Below are 26,256 nucleotides of genomic sequence, written 5' to 3'. Positions count from 1 at the left end.
TGCCATTCGTGTACAAGGTTTTGATAGCTTTACAGAAAAATGCCAAATTTTTCCAAAGAGTGGAAAATAAATTGATGTTCAATTGTATCAAAAGCCTTTTAAAAATCCAGGAAGAGAATGAAGCTATAGTCAGATACCAAATCAGAGTAATCAAGTAGATCTAAAACCAGTCTCATGTTCTTAGAAAGGTGTCTGTTTCTCATAAAGCCTGATTGTGTCTCATCGATAATTGTGTCCAAGAACTCTTTCATTCTGTTAGCAAGTACTAAAGCCTTAATCTCATAGTCATCATTGAGCAGACAGATGGGTCTCCAATTATCAATAAGAAGTGTCAGGGTTCGAATTTGAGGAAGAGACAAACGACTGCATGGTCTCAGTAGATGTCAGAATAGTGATTTTATTATACATATGTACATATGGGGAAGATGAGCATCACAAGCCTTTTAGAGCCGATCTCCCCCGAACAAGCATCTCACAAGGCTTTTATTACAATGATGACGTCAAGTCCCATGATAAGTATCAGTCAGTTCTCAGATCTCAGGAAGTTCCCCTCACTCCACAAGTTCTCCTTATAAGGCCTCCAGATGTTTCCACTCAGCCCAGCACTCAGAGAAAACCAGTGTGTGGTGTGTATATCTATTCGTGTCTATTGTGAAAGTATATCTATCAGAAAACTGTCCTCAGACAACCCTCCTATTCTTACTAAGTGTGTGTGTACACATGCATGTGTTATATAAGAGCGTGCATGTACTTTCAAGGCCTGTGTACGTGCAGAACTGAACATAGAACCAAGGCAGGGTCCAGCAAGACCCACAGGCTTCTGAGTGATTACAGAACTGTGAAACAGCTTTAAGCAAATAACATGAATAGTACCGAACAACAATAGACTGATTAAAGTACTGATAATCTGTGTAGATTAATGTTAACATAGATATGGTTCAAAGATTATTCTGTCAACTGGTTCAACAATGGTAAATGATTAATGATTGATACTTCTGATTATAACTGTGATCATAAGAATACAAAATAAAATATCTCCTGGTCACATTCCTCCTCTTTGGGCTGGCTTGCCAGCCCAACTCACACCAGGATGTATTTCCAAACCAAACAAACACGTTATGACACTTATCAATCCCAACGCCTCCGTTGTTTTCCAATTTTCCCACAACCCAGCTGTTCTTTTAGCTTCGGACTCGAGTTTCAGCCTGACACGCTTCAGGCCCCTTTACCACCTCCTCTTGGAGTGAAGAAACGCCCTCGGATTCTTCTTTCTTCGACTTCCGGGGTTAGACCACCCTTCAGTCGCTACACAAATCTGTGTGTTTGTTGTCCGTTGTCACCGCCGTGTCCCCCTTTTTGCCAAAAGCCTCTCGAACCACGTTGGTCTCTGGTGTTCCTAGGTTTCGCCAACCCCTTCCTGGTTATCGCTGTGGTTATGGGATCCATCTTATCAAGGAGCCCCAAGGCCATGACACTTGACCCCAGTTGCTGTGAAGGGTCCCCATATCTCCGTGTCCCCGTCTGGTGTCTGTTCCCTTCTCTGCAAGAGACAGAAAGCCAACAGCTCTCCTGCGCTGGCTCTCCTAACCTAATGTTGTTGACTTTGTTTATTCCAATCCTATGCCATGCTTATGTGTGTAAGCGTGCATGCACTTAACACTCTGCACGTGAAGTCAATAGCTCCAATATATCAATCCGATCCGTTGTCGGATGAAGCTTTTGACCTTCACAGACTAAGTGCCAGCTCCTTATAAGCACATTTGCAATGTGTGTATAAAAATGAACAACAGACCTCAAACAAATTGGGCATTCTTAATTCTAACTTGAGTGTAGTACTCAGTTTCTGATCATCTAATTATGCTTCTCACTCGTTCCCTAAATTGTCTAGAAACCTTTAATTTTGCCATACCTAAATTATTAAAACACAGACCAAATGATAGACCCCCTATATAGCTTTTACCTTTATGAGCACACTTCAATAATGAGCAACAACCTGCAATCTGTACCAAAAAATCTTCATGGTCCCACCTGCAATTAAAGATCAAATGCACTTTATACCTGTTTTAATTCTTCCTTATATAGAACCTCCTCAGTTTCCGGTTAGTTGCGATTAGTCTCAATTAATCGTTCTAGTTGTATTTTGCAATTCAGCTAGAAAGCAAACCTGTTAAAGTAAACAGCTTATTTACAACCACCTGCAAATCATAAGAGTAATAAACGATTCAGCACAACAGACAAGTATCATGTTCAGGATTTCTCCAATCATTAAATCACTATTATTGCCACAATTTGCTTTATTCACCCTTTGGGCAATGTTATTCCAAGAGAGAGAGAGCCCCTAATGGCCAGTTAGTGGGCTCTAGGTCAAACTGTCCCCAAATTTGTTATTTGTTATTATTACTTGTTTTCATGTCACTTGTCTGTTTTCTACTGCACCCCTCTCACCAAAGCAAAGCAAACATTAGCAGCACATTGACCGTAGTCAGCCATCCTCATTCCATAGGTGCTATAAAAACATTTCCTGTAAAAGAATCACAGTTTTCAAGACAGGGTGTGTCTCCCCCAACACTCTCACCAGAATACAGTGTAATAGCATCCCCAACTCCTAACCCATAAACACCGTTTCTTCACACATCCGCCCAGAAATCCTGTAATAGAAAAACATTAAAACTGTAACCCTGTAGGGAAGAAAATGTAAATGGTAACGCTGCGCAGTTACCTCTGTAAGCAACACAAGACACAAAAATGGCATTTACAGGTTCACTCATCCTCGAATATTTTGTCATCCTTCTACTCCTGTAAAAAGAAACACACATAAATTCATCCACCCTTTTATCCTATCTAGGTGGAGGTGGTTAACCTTGAGTCATGGTCAAGTCTTGTCATCTTTTACCAGTCAGTCCGTTTGTTTTTATTCCCAGTCTTTCATCCATTCATCCATTCTTTGCTGATAGTGAAACCTGTCGTCGCATTTAGTTTCCACACTCAGCAAAATGACGTCATCTCAAAAAGAAAACAAGAACTTGAATTTGGATTACCTCGCTGAATCCTTTTTTAAACAGGGACTCTCGTTTCTAATTGTCCCCACAAGTGTTTCCTCCAGAACCCATTTCAATGCGGAGAAACTCACTTACAACAATTTTCTCGCCGACGTGTAATGCTTGTAATTTCCGATGTGCAGATCTGCTTAAAGAAAAGATTCACAAACAAAAATCAGTGCACTGTTCAAAATATAAAACAAAATAAAATGAAAAATAACAAAAACAAAATGCAGACGCCCGGGTCTTGAGACTTGTCACTGAATATTCTTCCCATCAATAAAAATACCCACCTAAACCTACACAGAGTCAAATCAACACCACCTCAACCTTTTCATATTCCTAAACCTATATGTTTTGCGTTCGTGAAACAACATTGAACCATTAAGTAATTTGAGCTCTTGAAATGTTTTAATTCTCTTAATTCTGCCAGTTTATTTCCACACTTATTCAATGACTTTTATTCAACTGCTACTTGGTCACTCGAATTTTACCTGTTCAAATTGCCTAGGGTTCAACACAGTCTAGATCCCCGTTATCATGAAACTTGAACGGTGTACGATGATTTACTTACAGTAATTTAGAATCATCACTCAACCTAGCTCTACTACTGGCACTGCGTGACTTTTCTCACACTGGAAACCAGAATTTAGTACAGAACTTTAATGCCTCAGGCAATCGTGCTCAAGGGCTGTCCCCCCTTCTCTTCTTCTTTGTCCGTGTGTTCCTCCTTTATTAAATCTCCATCACAATGACGTGGCGCTCTGAAATAAGACTCACACTGTTAATTCCTCGTTTTCACTCTGCACCACTGCTCAGAGTGTTTTCTTTTCTTTTTAGTGTACAGTAAACAATTAAGTCGAGGCCTTAAGCCCCAGATATCTCGCACAGGCATCGTTTTCATAACCAAACCGCTCTGGACTCTGCTCCCCAGACCACACAAATGCCCTCTGGGCTTATTATTATAGCATATTCTATATTTGACTTTGTTGTGTGCAGCATTGAGCCTTTGTCAGTAAAGCATTCTTCATTGCAGCAGCTGGAGCATTGTGTGTCACTTCTTAGTAAATTAAATCAACATTTTGATTTTAGTGCATGGGTATGTATCAGTTTTCACTCCCTCAACGAGTGCATAAGTGTTCATGTGTGTGTTTCTCTTCATTCTAAGTAGGCGCATGCAGAAGTGTGTGTTCGTGTGTTGGTGTATGTTTGTGTTCATCACCTTCCTGTTCTGTAGTTTAGGTAAACCAGCGGCCTGAAGCATGGCCTAGGGTCCTCCCCTCCTCTTAGGGTCTGTTTTCATCCGTTGTTGCAGCTGCCTGCATCTTCTCCTTGTAACTTGACCCTTTTGCTTCTGTAGCTCTTTCAGGGTTTACTGACGACCTCCTGCTCCAGCAAGCTTCCGCCTGATTTCAAGTCCTGTACGTGAAACTCCACATCTGACTGATGAGTTCCATTAGCAGCCAGCTCCTCCGGAGCCATGCTCAGTTTCTGCTCTGATGCCTTAAGCTCTTACTGAGGGCAAAAACCTCAGAGTCTTTTCCTTCCACGTCAGATCAGAGTCTATTTATGTTGTCTTTCCTTTGCTCCACGGCCTTCTGAAGCTCTGCTGTTCGGCTCTTCTCAGAGGTCAGCATTCTTTTGCTCACCCTCCCTTTTCCTCCGGGCTTAATGCGCGTCTCGTCACAGCTCTGTCAGCTGACGCAGCCTGGGAATTTCCCCCGTGTAGTGAAACGGGCTTTAGGTTTAGTGCTCTCCGTCTCTACTGCATGAGATCGCTTTTTTGCAGCACTATTGACATCCTCAAGTTGTTGTTGTGAGTCCAGCTGCTGTGGCCTTCAGGGGTCAAAGGGTCAAAGATGGTCGCGGAGAGGGCAACGATGGTAGAGGGGAGGGTAGGAGTCCAGGTCAGCTTCGGCTTTCAGAAAAAACAAAAACAAACAAAACAGGCGAACAGGAAAATGATGTTGTGTTGGCTGTGTTGTGTTGGCTGTGTTATCCAGAGAGGCGAGAAACAACGAGGTCTCCTTTCCCCCCTTTTTGTTTTTTCTCACCACATAATCAACTCATAACCCCCCAAGTTGACAGGACAACACAGGTACGTGTTAAAATTCTTAGATCCTGTTTAGAAACCTAAAAAGGAATTTTCTCCCATTCAGTAGTCATTTGTCTCAAACAATCAACAAAAACATATCCCAATTTAACCACTAAATTTGTCGTATCCTCACTTAATCATCAGACCAGTGTCTTTGTCTTTTCACGTTAAGTTGTCGTCCTGCAACCCAGAGAGTCTATTTGTCAGTAGTGGATAAACTATATCATTTAAAAACAGGTGTATGTTAAGTGTCGCTACTTTAATCTTCCATGTACGTGCACATGTATGTAAGCTGTTTCTTCATTGCATGTATGGGTACGTCTGTATATAGAATGGAATAGAATTCCACTTTATTGTCATTGCACATGCACAGGTACAGGGCAACGAAATGCAGTGTATGGGTTAATTTAACTTTTTCTCAAATGAGGCATTTCTCTAACACGCACATGTGTCTATTCCTCACACTTCTCATACCTTTCTCTGGTTGTGTGTGGTTTTATTTGTTTCGGTCATTTACCAGGAACATCTTTTCCTTTTCTCCATGTCTTCCGCCAGAGGTTAACACTGGTGAGATTCAGGGACACAGCACCCAGAGCAGTTCAGCGAGAAAAACCTGCCTAAAACTACATTCCCTCTTTTTTTTTTTTTTTTTTTTTTCCGGGAGGGGTGGGGACAACTCTGGTGTCCAGCCGTGAATTTTTAGCCAAAGCTTGGCCCGTCTTCTGCTGCCGTACTCAGGTTTCCAGGTTAAGAAAAAACACCTGTATGAAGACACTAAACATACATTTAGTATTTGTATAAACATAACTGCCTAAATTATTGAACTCTTGAGGAGGGTTGATTTCAGAATCAGAATCAAAATCAAAAACTTTATTGTCATTGTCATGAGACCAACGAAATTAAGAATGGTCCCCGATCATTGCATCATCCCTAGCAATATCAAAATATAAACAAAACAATAAAATTCAATAAATAAAATAGATAGAATACTTAACATACTAAGTATTCCCACAGTCATGCTTCAGACCATGCATAGATTAACACAAGAGTGGCATGGTGGACATTTTGTAGTATTCAGATGTGTTATTGCAGTTGGATAACAGCTGTGTTTGAGTCTATTAGTCCTTGCTCTGATTGCCCTGTACCGTCTGTCTTAGGGCAACAGTTCGAACAGGGAGTGGCCAGGATGTGAGGTGTCTTTCATGATGTTTTGGGCCTTTTTAAAACAGTGGGCGTTGTTTGACTCTTTACTACTTTAAACCCCACCATAACAATTTCTCACTCACAAACTTCTATGCATCCATTTAAACATGCGAAGGCAGCACAAATTCACACTCATACCCCTACAGCAAAGCTTTAACATAACCACAATGCAACTCCTCCCTTAAACGGGAGAAATCACCCTGAATCAACCAACTCTATATAAAACGTCAAACAAAGATAAACCACAAACATTTCTACACTTCTGTGTCTTCCACGCAGCACAATAGGCAGAAAAACACCAATTACTCACAGTCTATTGAATTTATACTTAACATCACAACAAAAGAAAAACCTGCTCTTTTCACAACTCTCACAGCTAAAGTCGCCAACTCCAAAACCACAGAATTAAATCAATATAGTCAAAACTCTTACCCAGAGCCTCTGAAATAATAAAAAAATCACCAAATACTCGGTTACTCTTTTCACTCGCTCCTTCCCACTCCCTTCTTCCTCATACAGCATACACGCTCGCTCCCGCGGACCCACTCGGCCCCGCGGGCTCACTCGGCCCCCACCTTTTTTCTCTCACAGAGACAGAGAGAGACCCTTTTCCTTTTTTATTTTTCTCCAGCACACATACACACACAGAATCCCAACTGAGAGAAAGAGGGAGAGAAGAGAAAAGATTTTTACTAGAGATGAAGTCTTTAGCCGGAGTTTCAGATCTAACAGATTTATACAACTTATTTACACACACCGGTAATTTATAATCTATATACACACGGGCCCGCATAGACGTCATATGCCACAAGAGGTTACACCTAACTTTTTGACTAATTTAAAAGCACCTATAGCCCAGGCCTAGCCTTGCTGGTCAATACACGCCTCGGGAACGCCCTCCCGATAGCGCTCGAATTCCTAAGAAAACACCATATGCCAGAACAACTTTATCTCACTTCTCTATTTCTCTGCTGGTGTTCCTAAATCTTTGACTAATTTAAAAGCATCTTTCAGCCCAGAGCCCGGCTCTTGCTGATCAATTACCGTTTCAAGTACGCCGCCTTGAAGAACGGTCAAATTACTAAATTCTAATTACTTTTAAAACTACTTCCCCGCCAGGAAAACACGGAGCTCCACCGGCCATGTGACACATCACAGTTCACGCTTTTGGCTTTACTTAAAGCTCAGTGTGCCCAACGTTTAGATAGGATGCAGCCAGGTCTAACCTTCTTAATCAATCAATGCAGTAGAAGGCAATCACTCATAGATTACCTGGCCAATTAACCGGGAGTCCCAAGTCCCCAGCGGGAGGCCAAAACCGGGCAAAAGCCTAACCACGCGTCCGCGGTCAGGTGTCAGCGCCACCTGCTGAACAACTGCATTCTTAGAGAGCCTAGCTTCTCAGTCCTAAACGAATTTACTTGTTTTAAACGCCTCACTGTTGGACCCCTGCCATCCAGTTTCATTTATCTGAAGCCCGAGACCGTCTCTGCTACCCAATTAAAACCAAATTATCCCTACACTACCGATTGACTGGCTGGCATTCCCAGTCAACCCACATTTAAACCTCTTAAACCGTATTTATTTGTTTCCACACACCTTAAACCGTATTAACTTAAACACATAACTTCTTAACTCAAAATTCACCCCCAAAATGAACAGCAATGAATTTAGTCAGACTACTATGCCCTATTTTAAAACTAATTAGTCAAGATCACTATGGACCAACGCCAGAAACCCAGACCGAGTGAATATTATTTAATTAAATTTAGTTTTAACTTCCAATATAGCGCCTTTGGATAAAAATCAACAGGTGGCACTCACCTTTTCTTATGTCGCCTGGCGTCACTCAGATAGGCTGCTGGCCTCCGCCCCTGTTTGTCACCCACACGATAGCTGCAAGCTCCCTTCCTCCCCAACCGGAGTTTCGGCACCAAGTTGTTGCGTCTGGTTCAGTTTGGGTAAGAAGGAAAAACAGCCGAGTCCGTGTAGGTGACAAACATAGTGATTTTATTACACACTTCTAAGACAGAAGCATGGGAAGACAAGCGTACAGCCACAGATCTCCAAAGAGTGGACAGCTCCCCCTCCTTATATAAGCCATGATGACGTCACACAGTCAGACCTTACTGGAAATGATAACAGTTTGGGCCTGTTCAGAGAGTTTACCTAATGTGGACATCAACTGCCAGTTGTTAGAGAAAAACAAGTGTGTAGTACATTGTGCATTTTGTGAAAGTGTATCTATCAGAAAACTGTCCTCAGACGACCCTCCTATTATTACTAAGTGTGTAGGTGAACGTGCGTGTGTGTTACATAAGTGCGTGCATGTGATTACAGGCCGGCGTACGTGCAGAACTACACGCAGGCGGGCCGGGCCCAACAGGACTGGTGGGTCTGACTGGTGTGACTGCACTAAAGTGCAACAACTTTATATAAACAGTCAGTGTGCATTAATATTTGCTCAGAGTAACACAGATATAATTAAAAGATTATACTGTCAACAGATTCAACAATGGTAAATGATTAATGATTGATACTTCTGATTCTAACTGTGATCATAAGAATACAAAATAAAATATCTCCTGGTCACAATGTCCACCTCCACTGAAGATCTCAGTCACTGTGAAACATAGAAAGCTGCTTGTGTGGCCTCTGCCTCACATGTAGATACAGCTACAGGTTTCTCTGTCAGTCAGACTGAAACAGTGTCCTGATGCTGCATCATTCAGCTCTGTGCCCCAGTCAGCATCACTGGGAGCTACCAGTGTTTCTGCCCTTTTCCTGTAACACTACACTCAGCACAGGCTCAGCTGGTATCCAGTGTTGGACTTTGGCTTCAGCTGCTGTGATAGATCCTCTAACATAGATCAGCTCTGATACATGTTGTTAGATAAGTGCAGCTGCTGTCATGTCCTGATGTTTCTCTGGCTCAGCAGCTTCTCCATCAGAGGTTCACATGGAGCTGATCCAGTATCTCCAGTAACTGTGTTCTGTGCCTCACTGGTTCATCCTTCTGTCTGTGTGACGTCAGTCAGATGTTGAAGTTAAACTCTGTAATCTTCACTGTGTCACAGAGTTCAGTGAGTCCCGTTATTCACAGTATCAATCAGATCATCAGAGAACAGCTGATCAGCAATCAGTGGTGCCAACAGCGCCTCCTGTGGTGAGAGGATGCAATAATGCAATGTAGCATTTTTCCACTCAACACTTGCAGTCATGGAAACTGTCTGTTGGATCTGTGTGACGTTGCTTTCTTGGTTAGAGTTCCTCACAAATGTCCAGATGATTCTTCTAATGAGGCGTCGACCATGTTTGCAGCTCTTTGGAAGAAAACGTCGCCCTTTGCCATCCTTACTTTTCTTTGACTTCTTCAAATGCAGCTGAACTCCAGCTGGTATTTTCTTGGACTTTGCAGCTGTTTCTGGTCATCAGTTCATTCCTGCAAACCTCTGAAGCTGAACAACAATGATGCTGCATTGCTGGCTGATCCCAAAAGGTTGATTCTGTTCATCTGGACCTTTTCAGAAACGTTTGCTCACTGATCAGGTGACTTCTTCAGTCTCAGCTGACTGCAGCTTTACAACCTTACAAACAGCACATTTGCACAATGACTGAAAGCAGCAGCACCTGATATATATGATACTAATATAATACATATACATATATAATCCATACTAATGATGAAGGAACTGAGCTCACAGTCCATTGTTCATTCAGTGAACTACTTAGTTTATTTTGGGCCTCAGAAATGCTCACTCTGTTTGTACATCACTGTCAGCAATAGACTCATTCTGCTGTGTGGACAGGAACACATGTGACATCACTTCCTGTTTGTTTGTGACTGAAGAAGTTTACAAGGAATCATTTAGAAGAGTTTCAAACATCAACTGATTGAATCCATGAATCTGAAAACGTGTTTGTGAGTGAAAGAGACAGACATGTACAGACTGAACTATCTGTTCAACAGTCAGAGTGTTTCTGTAACAGGAGACACTCTTTACACTCCACTCAGCACAGGGACACTGAGGAACCAGGAGACCAGGGAAACATAAACCCAGGATAAAGAGTTTGAGTGAATGTGGTGTTGAAGGTGTGGAGGTGGATCAGAGTGTCAGAGGAGACTCTGTAGAAGGACAGAGTGCCAGCAGGACAGTCCACATACACTGCTGCTCTGTTAGAGACAGAGGAGGAGGAGGAGGAGGAGGAGGAGGAGATGGATGTTGATCTGTTATTGTGCCTGACAGAATCAGGACCATCATCAGAGCAGAACAGACTCCAGGACTGATCATTGTTTCCAAACACACAGTCATCACTGCCTCCTTTTCCTTCTGATGCTTCTGTAACTCACTGATATATAAACGCTTCCTCTCCACTCGACCTCCCAGTAACAGCGACCAGTCAGACCATTTCTACACAGCAGCTGAGGATAAACATCAAATCTGTCTGGATGATCAGGATATGACTGAACCTCCTCCACACAATGTGCCTCAATGTTATTGATATTATTATTATCATTATTATATAATAATAAAACCTTTATAATAAAACCACTAAAAACCTTTATTCTAGCGCAACTTGTAAGCGAACTTGACTTTCAAAATAAAAGCACAAAGCACCAAAACGTTGACTACAAAAAACAAACAGTAATGTACAGCTTAAACAATTTACAATCATGACATAGATCTTGACAAGATAAAGAAATAATCCAAATTATATACAATGTCATCATGCCAACAGTTACAACATCGATGGAGGATCTGTGTAAGCGCTGAGGATCGTCCTGATGGACAGAACAGAAGGAGAGTGAGACAAGTGAAGATATACTAAACAACACTGTGACATGAACTGAGCCACACACAGTTTGATTCACAGGTGATTGACACATTATTTGACCACAAGTGTCTGTGAAGGTTCTCAGTCATCCAGGTCATCGTAGTCAAAGGAGCCTCTTTGCTGACTTAAAGTCAGCAAAGAGGCACAGAAAAGAAGATCAGACACCAGCGAGGGAGGATAAGAAAGACAGACGCAACAACATTGTCATCCCCTATGTAGCCGGTGTATCAGAAAAACTCAGGAGAGTTTTCTCCAAGCATGACATCCCAGTGCATTTCAGACCCAGCAACACACTCAGACACAAACTGGTTCACCCGAAAGACAAAACGCCAAAACACAAACTTAACAACGTGGTGTATGCTGTACAGTGCAGTGAGGAATGCCCAGACCTCTACATCGGAGAGACCAAACAGCCACTTCACAAGCGCATGGCACAACATAGAAGAGCCACCTCCACAGGACAAGACTCAGCAGTCCATCTGCATCTTAAGGATAAAGGACACTCTTTCGAGGATGCCAATGTTCACATTTTGGACAGAGAGGACAGATGGTTTGAAAGAGGAGTGAAAGAAGCATCTATGTCCACTGTGAGCGACCATCTTTGAACAGAGGCGGGGTTTACGACACCAACTCTCTGCCATCTATAATCCAGTTTTGAGATCCCTTCCCAGACGCCTTAACGCCCACTCACATCCTGGGCCATCTGACCTCAGGAATTCGCATGATAAGGTGCGGCCAGATTTCACAATGAACACACCCGAAACTCTGGCTGATTGGAGCCCACACCCAGTTTCACACCTTGGCTCAGGCGATTAGAGGATCATCAGGGGGTCCTTTTGTCCCTCTGTGGGGGGTCACTCCCACATGAAATCATGGATGGTGGTCCTGACATGAAGGAAGAGAAAGTTACAGGTTGCATCCTTTGACTTTGTCTCCGTGCCTTTGGGCGATTTTCAGAAGGACAGATGTTTCTGTTCAATTCTTAAATCAATGTTTTCAAACACAAACACTATTTTAAAGCTTCTAGAGAGTAAAATATTAATGAAAATTATAATAACAATAATAAAAACAAAAGCTCTCAGATCCATCAAACCAAGCAGCAGAAAGAACAATAACTGAAGAGAAAACTTTAACCTTGTAGACTTCATTATGTTCCAGCTGCTCTACAGACGCTGTGACCTCGAACTTAAGCAGGTCGTAAAGTATGTGCAGCTCAATAACTTCATAATCAGACCCTGTGGTATTTAGGCAGCAGAACAACTAAGAATAACAACTACAAATAATGTTTTTAGGTTTCTGTTGTACTGCAAGGTTCTGTACAGGAGAACCAAACCAAGAGCAAATATTACGTCTCATTTACACCTGAGCACGAAGAGCCATCAACATTTAGCAAATTGAATCATCTTTGTTTAGATGCAAGAAGAATCATATAGAAATGAAAAAGTAGAAATAGAAATCCAGAGCAAAGATATCCTCTAATTCAGCGTAGCACATGTGCAGCTGCTGCGATTCACGTAAGCATTCGGCTCGTCGCTGTTGCAGATTTTTCTCTCGCTGTTCTGGCTCACAGCGCTGCAAACACAAAAATAAATATCCCCAAAGGTGTGAAAGGGAGCTAATTAGTAAGAGTATTGTTACTCTCCGCAGGAGTAGTCCAGCAGTAGAAATCAGTACAATAACAAGGTGTGTAACATCTAGCAGGGTGACAGAAAAACCCAGGGTAACTTCTAAGGACCTCAACGTCTCTCTCACATTGTGTTTTTTAAACATGCTTCCATTTGTCACTTCAGTCTTTACTCTGAAATACAGGAAGAGAAATCATGGCTGAAACAATTTCTCATGAAACCAGGGGTGTGGTCCAACAGTCAGTTTGGTGAGGAAGGTTCCTAACTGAGAGAAGTGACCCAGAAGTATCTGTGTAGCAGCCACAATGAATCCAGATCATGAGCTTTATTAACTGATCAAAGTCTCTTCTTTCATCTTCTGTATCATTCAGTTTGCATTGGTAATGCCCATTATTGTAATGCTTTTTTAAGACCAGCAAAACTTTATTTCACTTTGGGTTAGCTGGGATAAGTGATGGATGGCGGGAATTTTACTTCAGCCACAGAAATCCTAAACAGGAAGGAGGAGCAGAGTTACAGTGGATCACTATCCAGCAGGGAAACAAGGTTTATTTCAATTTCTTGGCCATGAGTGAGATTTACTGAGTGGGCAAATTAGGGAGACGACACCATCAGATCCCGAGCCCTCCATGTGTTAATCAAGAGACGGCTGCTGTGCTACATCCATAAATAATGAATAAATTAGGAGCTAAAGCTGAAAGGACAGTTTATTTGTACCATCTTCACGTGAACACATTCAAGAACATCACAGATGAAGAAACATTAAAAACTTCCACACTACATAAAGCAAGAAAAATAGTTTTTCTTTCAGGTGGTTTCAGAAAAACAGAAACATCAAACATCTCCAAGACTCTCTTTGAAAGAACTAAAAACCTTTGTTCTCATGGTCCAATCATGAGTGAACGATGAAGCCTTGTGTGCTAAAACATGTCAGAGTTTTAAAGGTTAAACATGAGTTTCCAAAACGTAAAGCTGGAGAACAATGAACTATTTGACTGAGTTTCAATCATTTACAGACGAGCAAAACCAGGACAGAGAAAAAACGACAAAACTGACTCAGTAAAACAACAGAAAAGAAGATCCCATGTAGATCTGTATTATGTAGAAGTTCAGCCCAGCAACCAGTTCAGTTCAACACAAGTTTAGATGATTCTATCTGAACTCTGTGGAGCCTGATCTCAATCTTTTTGAGTCTGACCAGAGGAAACCAGATGATCTTTCTGTGTCTTCAGATTCACTGTGATCCAGTGATGGGAGTGATTTCAGCCCTGAGTGATCGCGCTGATGTTTGCACAGAGCAGACAATGAGGTGAATGTTTGGGCACATTGGTAACAGTGAAACAGTTTATTAGTAACATGGGATCGTTTGTGTGCAGAGTATGAACTGAGATTCCTGAAGCTCTTGTCACACTGGTCACAGCTGTAGTTTCCTTCCATGTGTGCACGTTCATGAATGTTACGACTACCTGATTGTGAGAAGCTTCTCTCACAGTGTCTGCACTTGTGTGGTTTCTCTCCTGTGTGGACTCGTTTGTGTGATTTAAGCTGACCTGCAGTGGTGAAGGATGACCCACACTGATCACAGAGGTGCTTTTTAACCCCACTGTGAATCAGTTCATGTCGTTTTAAATCACTTGGTGTGGTGAAGCTTCTCCCACATTCTTTGCAGTATTTCAGTTTGTCTCCAGTGTGTCTACGTTGATGTACTTTTAGGGTCTTTTGCCGACTGAAAGTTTTTCCACAGAGGTCACAATGAAAGTCTTTCCCACCACCACAGTGATGACAGGGTTGAGAACTGGATCCATCTATGTCGCTCTGCTTCTAAACAAAGACACAAAGACAGTGTAAGTCAGTCCTTCAACATTTGTATCCTGAACGTCGCCTGAAATAAAGAGCATCTCTGCAGACGTCCAACTACATTTGACTGTTTCAGTTAACACACTCAGTTTACTGGTCTGCAATAACTACAATACTACCACCATAATACTACAGTAATACTAAAATCATAACTGAAAGGAAAATCTGAATAATCACTCAGAGCTGCTTTTCCATGCAGTAGAATTGCTAACATGCTAACACAGTTTAATGAGCAGAGTTGTTCCAAACAGTCAGGCTAAAATGACAAGATAACAATATAAATACATACCTCACAGTAGCTGCACTTGTAGAGTCTCTTTCTGGTGTGGATCTGTTGGTGTAGTCTCAGGTCATGTGGAGATTTAAAAGTCTTCTCACACAGGTCACATTGATAAGGTCTCTCCTCAGTGTGGGTAAACATGTGTCGTTGTAACTGTGCGTCTGTTGTAAAGTATTTGCCACACTGTTCACAGCAGTACACATCATGTCTGGTGTGAATGCGTAGGTGTGTATTTCGGCTCCCTCTCTGGCTGAAAGTTTTTCCACAGATGTCACAGCTGTATGGCTTAATTCCAGAGTGAGTAACTAGATGCTTCTGTAAGTGGCTACTGTGAGTAAAAGCTCTGCCACACTGATCACAGCTGTACGCTTTAACTCCACTGTGGATGAGTTGGTGTGTTTTTAGGGAACGCTTCAAGGAAAAAGACTTTCCACACAAGTCACAGCTGAACGGTCTCTCTCCAGTGTGGATGACCTGATGCTGTTTTAGTGAAGCCTTCAGAGTAAACTCCATCCCACACTCGTCACAGCTGTATGCCTTAATTCCAGAGTGGGTAACTAGATGACTCTGTAAGTGGCTACTGTGAGTAAAAGCTCTGCCACACTGATCACAGCTGTACGCTTTAACTCCACTGTGGATGAGTTGGTGTTTTTTTAGGGAACCCTTCCTGGAAAAAGAATTTCCACACAAGTCACAGCTGAACGGTCTCTCTCCAGTGTGGATGACCTGATGCTGTTTTAGTTTAGCCCTCACAGTAAAACCCTTCCCACACTCGTCACAGCTGTATGCCTTAATTTTAGAGTGGGTAACTAGATGACTCTGTAAGTGGCTACTGTGAGTAAAAGCTCTGCCACACTGATCACAGCTGTACGCTTTAACTCCACTGTGGATGAGTTGGTGTCTTTTTAGGGAACGCTTGAAGGAAAAAGACTTTCCACACAAGTCACAGCTGAACGGTCTCTCTCCAGTGTGGATGACCTGATGCTGTTTTAGTTTAGCCTTCTCAGTAAAAGCCTTCCCACACTCGTCACAGGTGTGTTTTTTCTCTCCCTTTCTTCTGTGAGGTTTGTCGGCCTCCTGAGAGCGCTGACTTCTGGCTCCATGTTGGTCCTGCAGTGACAGAGATACAAACAGAGGCAGTGAGTGAAATGCAGTCGTGGAACAAACTCAACCTTCAAACTCCATTAACACTAGTTTTAAACCTGAAGGTGGAGCGTGGCACCAAACACCTTAAAGGTCTCTTATCCCCACCTGCTGGTAGTTCTAACACATTACATCCAACCTGCTGTTAAAGATAATTCATGACTGTTCAAACACTAAAATCATGCGCGCACACACACACACACACACACACACACACACACACACACACACACACACACACACACACACACATTATTTTATAATTTAGATTATTTTGTTGTTTCCTATTACATATTTCTATAATTTGTATAGATTTATACAGAATTATTCAGTGATAATAAATCCTATGTTTGTTTATTCTAAAGGAACCCCGTTAGCTTCCACAACAGATGTTGCTCGTCTTCCATCAAATACTCACATAAAATATTACACAATAAAGTGGATTCAAGATATCCACATAATTTCACTCTTACATCCACAGTGAGGTTTCACAATTGTTCAAATATAAGCAATCAATAATAATAATAATAATAATATCAATAACATTGAGGCACATTACACAAATTTCAAAAACAAATCATGTCTTACAATATTTACAACAACTAAAAGCTCTGTAAATCGGCTTTTAAGTGTTCATTGAAGTTTTGAATAATTCTCTAATTTTTTAAGGCAACTTATTCCACTTAAAAGTTGCTCTAAATGTAACAGTTTTACAAAACGTTACTTTTAACTCGAGCATTTACTAAATTGCAGCTTGTTGAAAACTGTGTAATATGATGATGTATTTCATCTGGATACTGCAGCTGAGCAGAATAAATGTGGTGTGTTTAACAGAATTGCTTTCTTTAGAACTACAAGTAAGCCATAGAATATTTTAGCCTGTACAGGAAGCCAAGAAAGGTTATTATGCATTTGATCAATATTAGTATAGTATGAACATCTTCACACTAATCTGGACGCCTTATTCTGGACTAACTGAAGTCTGTTAAGATCTGTCTTATTAGCTGCTGACCAAATGATTGAACAATACTCCAGATGAGACATTACTAGTGCATTAATGACATCTTTCATAATGAAGAAGTGATACACAAAGAGCATTTCATAGCCATAGCTATGCCTTGTCGGCAGAGTTATGTGACATTAGTGATGTTTGTACTTTCAGCGTTAACTTGGTTTTAAAGCCTTTAAAATATACGCCGTTCAATCCGGTTGTTCAGTCTGACGTCACTAGCCGTGTCTGGGTCTAAACTCCGCTGCAGGTCCATATATCAAACGATCACTATGGCATTACTGAGAGTTGAAAAACTGTCTAAAGTCTTTCATCTTTAATAAAATGATCAGCGTTCTGCCCTACCAGGTGTAACAACTGAGTTTAACATCCAGGCATCCATGAAAACGGAATTTATGACATTTAACGGAGTTAGAAGTTAGCAGGGAGTTAGCTCGCTAGCTTCTATCTAAATACAATATAGCATGTCCTGACTGCGGGGTTTTGGAAACAAATTCAAACCTACAGCTCTGCTATCACTTCCAACATAAATGAAGACAGAAAACTAAACAGCAGTGACGTTTGTAGGGTTACTGAAGTTGGGCTAGCTGGTATATAATGATGTGCTACGTGACCGCTAGCGACACAGCTATGTTAGCATAATATAAACAAGCTAACTTTTTTTCCACTCGATAAAAGTTTATGTGAGTGTTCTCGGTGGTCAGGAACAAATGTAATCGCATGGCAGGATGCTGTAAAAGGACCAAACTTCAGCCAGGAGAACAACTGAGATAATCCATCCACAACACGAGGTTAGTCATTCATATACTGCTGCATGGGCTGGGCTGTAGTTACATCCTAAGGTTTTAAAACCTGAGCTTAAATAAATGATTAGCGGTAATAAAAGCCGAGGGAGGTCAGCAGTGATCACTGACTGTTTTAGGAGATTTTGAGATCAAATAGAAGAAAATACATAACATTAAACATGTTAACAACAAAAAAGCTATATTAAACGCAGACTACTTTAGGCCCGGAAGTAGGATTCGTCGCGTCATCACTGAACAACCGGATAGTCGACCTTAATCTGACAGAGAATGTGATGATTTTGTGGATAATTAAAGTCAGTCATATATCCACAAACACAACAAGCTGAAAGTCAGTGATGCTGCTCGGTTTGCAGTCCTGAACATCACGGCACAAGCAGGATTCACTGCACTGTTAATGTTAGCTGTGTTATATTGCTGCCTCTGTTCGGTGGTGTCGAGCCAAACGCACTTTAACGTGTGTTTGAACGAGCTGACGGTTCACTCGTTAAGCTGAAAGAAAGATGCTTTAATCACAGCAGTCACACATGTGTCCACTGCACCATCTGGAACTCTTCTTGTTTACACTCGTAATAACACAAACACTAAATCCTGCTTCTCTGGTGCTGTTGTGTAGCAGTGTGTACACCTGAGACTGTCACCTGTCTGTCTGTCCTGCACTCTCTCTCTGTTTCTTTCTCTCTGATTGTGGAATAAAAGTATGAACATGTGTTTATAAGTTACACTTGTGTTTGAATCCTGCAGCTTATCACACATTTGATTTCCATGTGTGACGACTGCAAGTGTCCAGAGTGAGGACAGACTGAGGGAGCCACTGCTGCACATCATCTGTGAGGCTTTGCAGCCCTGATGATCCACCAGGACAAACTCAGCAGTGTGTGAGGAAGAGGAGGAGGAAGAGCCAGCAGCAGCTGACAGATGGAGAGAATAGACAGACTGTTCCCTGTTTGTGAAGGACTGCTAGGAAAGTTTAACATAACTTGATAGGTTTGTAGCATAAACCTATTCGCTGGAACGTTAAGACAATATAATTACACTGCAAGCAAGACGCAAGTAGGCAAACTTCTTCATGTTACTCGTGCACGGGAGAGAACCAGACAGAGCGCCGTTCCTTCGCTTGACCCCAGTAGCTCTCGTCCGTTCTCCCGTACCACTGTTCTTTTATTGAGGTTACATGAATATGCATAAGTTCATTAACATATGACGTCTACATACAAACAAAGAGTACCTTGCCTGTGTGTGTGTGTGTGTGTGTGTGTGTGTGTGTGGACTGCTGATCAAAGGGTCAAACATCCTTGGTCAGGAAGAGGGTAGACTAGACCCCCCCCCCCGGTGAGGAAGTCCAGCAGTTCATCTAAACAGAAAAGCACTTAGACTAGAACAGACGTAGCTACGTTAATCCTACCATAAAACAATAAGACATGGTATGACCTCTCATGCTCCCAAAGTGCTGTCTAATACACACAAAGTTTGCAGACTATCAAGGATCAAAACCTCTACCAATCTACAACTAATTACAAAACTCTAAGCATATATAAGTAAATATTTCTAAGCATAAATAACAATCAACAATACAAATCTAACATAACTGTCTGTGCTGAATCAGTCTTATTAGGTAATGTTCAAATAATGTGATCATCCCAGTGTTTTCAGTGTGGGAGAAAGTACTCAGGGCCTTCAAGTTACACACTATGAAAGGCAGCAACAAGTTTAATGTTCAGAAACCTAAAGTCTGTATCAGCAGCAGGATGGAGCTAAAAATAAATGTTGGTTTCAGTTCTATGAAGCTTTGAGTATTTTGGATCAGTAGCTGCTGTGTTTGTTGCATCATATTGCTGTAACTGTTTATATGCTTTATATATTCTGAGCTAAGTTGATCTATAGTGTTACATGATACACTCTCAGAAATACGAAATAAGAACATTTTTGTACCTATAGGAACATTTTTTTTGAATGTTCCCTTAAAAGTACATTACTGGTGTTTAAAAGTCCAGAAATGCCCCTTTAAAGGTTCAATTTGAAATAAAGTACAAATCTGTATTATAAAAAGAAGGACGATGCAGTTCATCTGATCACTCCTCATAACATTCTGGAGTGCAGGCAAAATGCTATTATAAAATCTTAAGCAGCAACTTCTCCAGGTTCCAATATTTATGCAATTCTCAAACCTTTTGGCCACGACTGTATAACCTCTTCTGAAGTTTAGTGGATATTATACATGGTTATGCTCAGGATGTGTCGGCCAGTTTCCACTGGAAACGCCTTTTGGTTAAACTGTCAGCGAGGAATTTGCATTTGCACTGTTACATTTTTATATAACTTTAATGCACATAAACAACAGCTGCTTGTTTCAGTGAAAATACATTGATGGGTTTTTAATAAAGTTGTGGAGCTGCAAAGTATTTTGTCTGGTGTCAATTCTATCGTCAGCTACATCGTTATGGCAACTGTTCAAATGTATATGGTGATAAATATCTTTGGTCATATGGTCCTGCTCTGTCTGTCACCTTCTGTGTTGAGCTCATTGTTTCCTCTGTAGTGGCTGAGCTGAGTCCAAGTAGCTGAAAATGTTCCTCTGCTGCTCCGTCAGACTCTCCTCCTCCTGCTGATCAGCTGGGACACAAAACAGATCTTTGTTAGGCTCCACACTGCACTGAAGAGTCAAAGTGTCTCATATGTTCATCTGACAAGTAAAAGAACACATTTTTGTTTCCCGAGGTGGGCAACTTGTTGGAAACAAACACAAAAGCTTTGAGCACTGATACCTGCCATTGCTGGCTTTGAAAGATGCAACACCAGCAATGTGGATTGTCAAGACTCAAACCAATCATCAAGCAAAGACAACAGGGATCATTTGTTTCTGTTTATTTAGCATTCACAGCATTTGTAGTTGCCTTCTGTGCAGGGGAAGTCCACGCACACTGTGTGGTACCGCCATCCGCAGAAGGTGCATTCAACCTCTGTAAGAGAAACGAGATTGTCTGAGACTGAAATGATATTAACTAAAGAAGTGGTGATTTGTAAAACTTCACATTTTGATCCGGGACGTACTCTGCATGAAAACAAGCGCTCACTCTTCCTGCTCAACAAATGACAAGGGCGGAGCCTTATACCACGTGATACAGAAGCTGTGCCGTGTGATGCTAAAATTAGCAGGGAAACAACAACGGAGAGCACGTCAGGGATGACGAGAAAGTGACAGGAGAAAATCCGTCCCGGTCAACCACCCAAACATCAATAACGGGAACCTTATACAGCGCTTCCCTATACACGTCGAACTCCCGCAGCCACAAAGACATCACGTAGGCTATCACTTATCACCTGACCAAAGATATGGCTCCATCAACACTGTGCAAAACGAGGGATTTAGGAAAACGATCAACACCCTAGACAAACGCTACACAGTGCCGTCCCGCAACTATTTTTCTATTGTTGCACTACCTGCTCTGTACACGCAGCGTCGAGCAACGGTGGAGACGGAATTTCAAGCAGGACAACATTTTGCTGCAACAACAAAACGTGAGACATTTGTTGTTTTATGTTTATTTATTGTTATGAGAGAATCATGATCTCAATTCTAAGCCAAAAAATCGTGATTCTCATTTTATGCAAAATCGTGCAGCCCTAACATTAACACAAAACTATTGTTTCACCAGAGAAACACACATGAAGAGAGAGAGAGAGACAATAACAGCTACCAAACAGTCGTCATAATTCGTCACACAATGAGAAAAGCACAAATCAACAAGTAACAATGACTAATTAATATTAAAATCTGTAACATAATGTATTGTTTGGAGTTTAGTCTGATTGGTTCAGGATGAGCTGCCATTATCCAATCACACGTCTGCTTACCTGCATCTTTTCTCTTTTTTCCAACCTGAGCACCTGATGGCTTTGAACTTTTGTTGTCCATCTTCCATTGGTTTGAATTTTGCGCTCCAGTACAAACACAAATCCCCCAACCCGAGGATCAGCACAATTAACCTAACAGACCTACACCTTAGTTCACAGATTTACTTTGTCTAAGGTTGATTTCTGGGATTTCACACAACCCAGGATTCAGATCGTGAATCCATGATGGGCTTGGATTTACATCATTATAAATGAAATGTGCTCTACTTGGAAGCAGCCGGCCCCGCCCCTTTTGACGGGTTGTGTGAGACTTTAAATCATCAAACTGTAAATTATAAATTAAATTGTTATTGATCCTTTACCCCGAGTCCTAAAGTGTAGATTTATTTTCTTACTCTTCTTATATTTGTTGTTTGTTTACTTGCACCGCTGTAACTGCAGCCTCGTCGTCTCGTCTCTCTATATGCTGGACTGTCTGTAGCGGAGATGACAATAAAGTTTACTTTGACTTCAGCAGCGCGCAGGCGCACCGAGGGCTCTCGCGCTCACTTTATAGAATTTAGAAAAAACATCGGTGCAGATTATAAGTCTGTATCATAATATCTGTTTGTTGTGTTGTTTTTATTTTGTTTTGCGAGTTGGTTATTAGATGCCGCTCCAGCCAGCCAGAGACTCCCCGCCGCCCCGCCCTCTCCTCCCTGTGCCGCCAGCAGCAGGCGCACCTCGCAAACGGAGGGCGCCCTTACTCCCAGCAAATGGCTGATAGAAAACCGATCGGTGCCTACGAATTTCCCAATATGCGCTGGCATGACGTCGGGGAAGCATGGGTACGACCGATTATTTTATTTTTTTCTTGCCAATGCCCGTGATGCCCCCCCCCCCCACCACGATGCATTCTATTGGTTTGCACACCAATAGAAGAGAGCCCCGCCTTTAACGCTCTTCTCTCACAGAGAGCAACAGAAAACTTGGAAAAACTCCAGATTGACTGAACTCAGTTCAAAGTTACCTTGACACCTTTAGATGTGAGAGGTAGTGATGGTCCGCTTGAAGCTGACGCTCCGGTGCGTGTGTCAGAAAGATCAACGCGCTGCTTCAGAAGCACCGTGTCGAGGCTTGATTCGTTTGGCCAGAGTCACGTGATCAGTGACGTCTGAAGCTTCGTTTAGAACGTACCTTTTTTAAATCGAACTTTATTGAAACACAATGAGTATACAACATACAAACAGATGAAGTTTACAAAAGAACAGAACATGAACATACAGAACCAGGAGTAAAAAAATGATGATATGAGTAGGCGAAAAAAATCAACATATTGTAACGTGCAGTGGAGATGAAGCCAGCCGCGGAGGTGTGCAGGTGGATAGCGAATGAGCAACAGCTTCTGACTTTCCAAAAAGTACTCATTTATTTACAATATCAAAAATAAAAGTGCTACCTCTACCACACATTACTAAAGAGCACACTAGTCCGCGTACACACGGGAGCATCCATTTCAGGAGGAGTGCGAAGAAGAACCAAAAGGGGGTGACACCAGTCGTGAGACAGGAGGCGCCGCCATGTGGTGATACACTGCATTACAATAGCAACTGTTACATAGTCCCCCCCTGGTGAGAAAAAGGCTGTCCTCAGCCGTACACAGCCGAAAAAGCACACACCACACCTAACAGTACCCTATACATAGAGGTTACAGCTAAGATTGGTGCACACACACAGGGCAAAAGACCATTTAAAAATGAAATTGGTGAAAATAAGACGAATATGTACAGTGGAAAATCAGTTTTCTTAGTTTTTTTCACTTTTTTCTTTTGTTCTTTTTTTTTTTCTAAGTAAATGCCAAGAATGAACCTTAACGCACGAAAGAGCGATAAAACTGGATTAAGTAGAGCAAACAGAAACATCTACATATCATGACTCAAAGTAGCAATGCAACAAGACAGCATCAAACAGGTTTAACCAAAACATTTCACTTCAGATCAAGCCTGGTTGTGTGAAAATCATTAGTCCATCTTTTGTTGCTCCAGCCAGACGTAACTCTGGGGAAACGTCTGGGCCTGAGATTGTAATGTCCACCAGCAGCTGGGTGCTGGACAGATCTGGGTGAAACACTCTCTGGAACAGCGCCCACACCAGAAGAAGAGTCAATGTCCGGTAAATCAAAGGGGAATGGCTCAGAGTCAATGTCAGTATCTGCAGGGGGGCCAGGGTGGGCCTGAGAGTCAGAGTTCAGACCCTCTGCGGTCTCTCTCTCAGCAGGCAATGAAACAGAATGTTCTTTGGAAGTGAGAGAGTCCCAGGTATGGAACGGTTGCATGTTCACAACATGATAAACACCTGCATCCACACCGGAGTCCACCCAAGTGAGCCTGTAGGGTTGCTGACGACACCGTCGTGGTGGGCCTGATCTCTGATAACAACGAGACGGCCTACCTGAAGGAGATTAGGAATCTGGAGAACTGGTGCCAGAGGACCTCCTTCTAAACGTCAGTAAGACAAAGGAGCTGATAGTGGACTTCAGCACTAAGCAGGAGAGGAACGAGTCATCAACGAGTGCCCAGTGGAGAGAGTGGACAGCTTCAAATACCTCGGAGTTCACATCACGCAGGACCTGTCATGGTCCTGTCACATCAACACCGTTGTGAAAAAGGCCCGTCAGCGTCTCTACCATCTCAGACGCTTGAGAGACTTCCAACTGCCCTCCAAGGTGCTCAGGAACTTTTACTCGTGCACCATAGAGAGCATCCTGACGGGAAACATCTTAACCTGGTTCGGGAACAGCACCATGCAGGACAGACGAGCTCTACAGAGGGTTGTGCGATCAGCTGAGCGCACCATCCGCTCCGAGCTCCCTGACCTGCACTCAATCTACAGCAGGCGGTGCTGGACCAAGGCCAGGAAGATCGTGAAGGACCTCAGCCATCCCAACAACAGACTGTTCTCTCTGTTGAGGTCAGGAAAGCGATTCCGCTCCCTGAAGACCAACACAGAGAGACTGAGGAGGAGCTTCTTCCCGCAGGCGATACGGTCTCTCAATCACAATCACACCACCACACAGTCCTGACCCACACATATAGTTCTTACACACACACTGGACATTCTGGACATTGTTTTCACTTCATCACTTAAATCACTGCTGCTGTTATTGTGTATATATTTATTTATCCTTCTTGTGTATTTTGTTCATACATTATTATATAGTTCTATATTGTGTATTTTGTTGTACAGTTATTTTATTTTCAATTTAATTTATATATTTTATCTTATTCTCCCAGTTAAATTTACCCTTCATTCTAATTTGTGTTGTACAGTTATTTCATTTTTAACCTTAATTTATATTTTATTCCTTCCTAGTTAAATTTACCCTTTTTAATTTTTCATATTTATTTCCTATCTTATTCATAGCCTTTTCCTTTTTTGTTTTCTTTAGGTCACGAGCAGTTGTCCAAGCATTTCACTACATATCGTACTGTGTATGACTGTGTACGTGACAAATAAAATTTGAATTTGAAATTAACATCACTGAGTCTCTGAGATACACACAATGGTCCCTGAAACAGTGGTGCAAGTTTAGCAGTAAAGTTAGACTGAGCGTCTGACCTGGGGTGCGTCTTAACTCTCACAAGGTCACCAACACGAGACATCGACATGCCACGTTTCAAGTCATAGTAATGTTTTTGTCTGTCATGGCTATAGTCCAAAGCTGCTTTGGCGTGGTCGTGAGCTTCCTGCAGGGAGGCTCTCAGAGTCTCAGGGTAAGGCACACCCGGTTCATCAACACCTACTGTAGAAGGCTGAGTGATAAGGTCAAGCGGGGTGTCTAACTCACGACCATAAAGCATCATGGCAGGAGTCATACCTGTACTGTCATGGGGGGCGGTGCGCAGAGCAAAGCAAATTTGAGGGAGAAACTTGTCCCATGATGTGTGCTTATCACCTACATAAGCGCGGATTGCAGTTTTCAGAGTCCGGTTGACGCGTTCAGTAGCATTTGTCTGAGGCAGAAACAACATGTTCAAAAAGCTCACTCACAAAGGAGACCCTCTGTCAGAAATGAGGTAAGTGGGTGTACCATGCCTAGCAAAAATGTCAGTGACGAATTTACCAGCTGCTACCTGAGATATAGCTTCTTTGACAGCACTGGCTTCAACCCATTTACCGTATTTTCACAACCATAAGGCGCACTTAAAAGTCTTAGGTTTTCTTCAAAAAGTACGGCGCGCCCTATAGCGCAGTGCGCCCTGTGTGTTGTAATGAGGACGTAGTAGAGAACGCCATGAGAACGCTAAAGGGTGAAGTGTGTGCGTTGACTTTATCGCACATACCTGTATAAAAGAACAGGTATGTGCGTTATGCAGGACATCGTTGTTTTAACAACCCTGAAAATGGCAAAGAGACACGCTTACGAAGCACAGTTTAAACTGAAGGCCATCAGCTACGCGGAGGAACATGGAAATCAAGCAGCGGCGAGAGAATTTAAGATTAACGAATCGATGGTTCGCAAATGGAGGAAGC

At 42.1% G+C, this 26,256-nt stretch overlaps 2 long non-coding RNA genes across 4 annotated transcripts in view; one reads left to right on the top strand and one right to left on the bottom strand.

Moving 5' to 3' along the window:
* LOC309702529 overlaps window positions 1-26,256 on the top strand; it is a 103,632-nt gene that overhangs the window by 29,740 nt on the left and 47,636 nt on the right. The window lies entirely within an intron of this gene.
* The window catches only part of LOC309702449, a 71,513-nt gene continuing 45,634 nt past the window's right edge, over window positions 378-26,256 (bottom strand). The window contains exons 1-3 of one of the 3 annotated variants that reach the window (XR_014275493.1): window positions 5,651-5,669; window positions 2,196-4,956; window positions 378-2,028 (exon numbers count right to left, since the gene is read on the bottom strand). This is a non-coding gene — a long non-coding RNA (uncharacterized lncRNA). Of the gene's footprint in view, window positions 4,957-5,650; window positions 8,834-26,256 lie in introns of those variants that run through there. The other 2 variants (XR_014275491.1, XR_014275492.1) reach the window with 2 other exon arrangements.

The sequence above is a fragment of the Aulonocara stuartgranti genome (genome assembly GCF_965226115.1).
Source record: "Aulonocara stuartgranti genome assembly, chromosome: 3".
Lineage (NCBI taxonomy): Eukaryota > Metazoa > Chordata > Actinopteri > Cichliformes > Cichlidae > Aulonocara > Aulonocara stuartgranti.
Note: the sequence above shows the minus strand (reverse complement) of the source record. Positions and strands in the feature narration are given on the sequence as shown.